The sequence below is a fragment of the Onychomys torridus genome, chromosome 6 (genome assembly GCF_903995425.1).
Source record: "Onychomys torridus chromosome 6, mOncTor1.1, whole genome shotgun sequence".
NCBI lineage: Eukaryota > Metazoa > Chordata > Mammalia > Rodentia > Cricetidae > Onychomys > Onychomys torridus.
In genome coordinates this window covers 28,383,468-28,386,895 of record NC_050448.1, presented here as the reverse complement: position 1 = coordinate 28,386,895, position 3,428 = coordinate 28,383,468, and the positions used below count along the sequence as shown (strand labels likewise).

At 42.7% G+C, this 3,428-nt stretch overlaps 1 pseudogene; it reads left to right on the top strand.

The window, feature by feature from the left end:
- The first annotated feature begins 1,055 nt into the window (after window positions 1-1,055).
- Window positions 1,056-1,615, top strand: LOC118585873 (annotated as a pseudogene).
- The last annotated feature ends 1,813 nt before the right edge of the window (window positions 1,616-3,428 follow it).

Here is a 3,428-nt window from a genome sequence, read left to right as displayed (position 1 = left end):
CTAGCTCTTATACAGCCAAACTGGGTTCAGAGTAATTACGGATGTTTTCTTTCTTTGCTGACACTATACTCAGCTTTCATGGAGATGACATTTTAAAAGAAAGAAACTTGTCTTCCTTTCATGCTCACAGGCAAGATGAGAGGTTCACCAACACCAGACCGCTGAGGCTCACAGAGGACAAGGATGCTTCTACCTGATTTTGTTTACTGCACAAATGCTGATGGAACATCATTCTTTCAGGGCTGCCTTTTTGGCTCCTTTCAAGAAACTAGCCATATGCCACCGTCCTACAGATAGCTTTTCTGGCAACTCAAGGAACCATGTTGTGCCAGTTGAGCACTTTAGCTTCTTTCCACACTCTAGGTATTCTCAGTTGTGGCCTGTCTTTAAAATCCTTAAACTCTGACCAGATCAGTCATTTTGCTTGTAGCTTCATTTTAGTCCCTGAGTAATAGCAACTGTTATTGTTGCTAATATTCCTATGGATTTTTTCCTACTCTTTATTTTTTACTAATCATCACCCTGTTAATATTAGTAACTATGTATTTATAATTAATATATAATTGATATATCCATAATTATAAATATATTTAATAACATAAAATTGATATATCCATAATTATAAATATATTTATACTTGATATACCATTTAGTTATTTATGAAAGATTTCAAATTATTCTATGCTGTGTTTTCTGATTGGACTTTAATTGGTACACAGAACAGGTAAAAACCTTCACTGGATTATTTCAATGAATACAGCTTTGGAATATACCTAATCCATCCATAGATTCTTGCATTTATATTGCCTGTCTTGAATAAGAAATTATTGTTACAATTCCAAATAAGGACATGCCTTCTGTCCCTTACCAAATCATATTTGCAACTAAGTCACATCTTTGAACTGGATGGAAGTACTTAGGAAATTACAACAAAGTCAAGCACAGGGAAAGGAAGATATTTGAAAGCACTTGACACATTGCTTTAAAGATATTGTTTGTGGTCAGCGCCGCCATCTTGTGGGAGTGAAACCAACGCATGGCTGGGATCAGCCGCCGTGGAGGTCTCTGGCCAGTATCGCTTCCACCTGTCCACAAGCATGGGGAATATGTTTGCAAACCTCTTCAAGGGCCTTTTTGGCAAAAAAGAAATGCGCATTCTCATAGTGGGCCTGTATGCTGCAGGGAAGACAACAATTCTATACAAACTGAAGCTGGGTGAAATTGTGACCACCATTCCCACCATTGGTTTCAAGTGGAGACAGTTGAGTACAAGAATATCTGCTTCACTGTGTGGGATGTGTGTGGCCACTACTTCCAGAACACCCAAGGCTTGATCTTCGTGGTGGACAGAAATGACAGAGAACGCGTGAATGAGGCCCGTGAAGAGCTCATGAGGATGCTAGCTGAAGATGAGCTACGGGATGCCGTTCTCTTGGTGTTTGCCAACAAGCAGGACCTCCCCAATGCCATGAATGCGGCCGAAATCACAGACAAGCTGGGGCTGCACTTTCTACGCCACAGGAACTGGTACATTCAAGCCACCTGTGCCACCAGCAGGGATGGGCTCTATGAAGGACTAGTCTGGCTGTCCAATCAGCTCCGGAACCAGAAGTGAACCAGAACCCTCCTCCCCCTCACTTCCTCTTCTCTGCCCTCCGCTTTCCTCTCATGTGGCAAACGTGCGACTCTGTGGTCCTGAGTGCCAGAAGCTGTCTCCATGGGTTGGTCACAGTGTGCATTGCACTGTGCTGTACATGTGCAGACGCTGCCTGAAGCCAGGTTTTTATTTAATGTAAATAGTTTCTGTTTCCACTGAGGCAGTTTCTGGTACTCCTATGCAATATTACTTAGCTTTTTTTTTATTATAAAAAGAGAATCAACTCACTGTCAGTACTGAGAAGGGATTTGGGTGTAGGGGCACCTGGCCTCCAGGAGCCATTGGGCTGTAGACTGGTGTCAGTATCCATTTGGTGGTTGGTTTTTAACCCAAACTCAGTACATTTTTAAAAATAGTTAAAAATACAGGACAAGAACACTTGAACACACAGAAGGGAGACTATGCCTAGTGTAGGTTTTGCAGTAATGGCCTGAATGCTAGTCCATCGGATCACCTGTTCCCATGGGTACAGGAGAGAAGGTGACAAATCACCATCCGCTGCATGGTCACAGTAGAGCCCCCGTGACTCACCTATCTTTGGGTCACCTGCATTCCATAGTATTGTGCTTGTACTTGTGCGCACATGGTCACCTAGGGGCGGGCTGGGAGCCATTGTGGGGTGCAGGGCACGGCTTGCTTTTGGTGTGTGGCCGGGCCAGATGGCAGCCTACATACCCAGCTTACTCTTGGGCCCACTTGGACACGCTGGCAGGAGGCCTGGGTCTCACCAGCAGGAGCGTGTGCAAGCTGGGAGGGTCGATCCAGACCCACATCCTGGAGCACCCCCATCTCCATTTGTGAAGTAGCTTTCTCCCTCAGCCTGCAAGGGTCCGATTTGCCATCGAAAGACAATCTCTACTTTTTTCTTTTGTATTTTGATAAACACTGAAGAAGCTGGAGCTGTTAAATTTATCTTGGGGAAATCTCAGAACTGGTTTATTTGGTGTCGTGGAACCTCTTACTGCTTTCAATACACAATTAGTAATCAACTGTTTTGTATACTTGTTTTCAGTTTTCATTTCGACAAGCACTGTAATTATAGCTGTTAGAATAAAGTCTCTTAACTATTAAAAAAAAAAAGATATTGTTTTGTGGTCATGCATCAAATACCCATGATTTTTAGTACTGCATATTTGTAACCCAAGGCCATCAGGCTTTCCTTCTGATTTTGGAAACTTGTCAGATTCTTCACGGATTTCCTTGTAATTGATGCCATGAAATATATGCTTTAGAGTATTACAGTACCTTCCTTCCAAGGTTGAGATAAAAATTCACAACTCTTGGAACACAGGGTCAATCATGTAGCTTTTGTTAGAAAAAAAGACCAAACCAGACTACCTTTAGATCCCCAATTATGCAAAAGTCCTCATTTCCAAGTTTGGGAATGGGAATTTGTGCATTCTTTCACATGACTTCATTTTGTTTGTTTGTTTTTTCAAGACAGAGTTTCTCTGTGTAGTTTTGATGCCTGTCCTGGAACTCGCTCTGTAGACCAGGCTGGCCTCGAGCTCACAGAGATCTGCTTGGCGCTGCCTCCTGAGTGCTGGGATTAAAGGCGTGTGCCACCACCTCCAGTCTCACATGACTTTAAAAGATTTATTTTTAATTTTTGTATATGAATGTTTGCCTGTATGTATGAATGTATATTGTGTGTGTGTCTGGCACCTGCAGAAGCCAAAGAAGGCATCATATTCCCTGGAGCTGGAGTTAAAGATGGTTGTGAGTGACAATTTGGGTACTGAGAACCCATCCCAGGTCTTCTGTAAGAGAC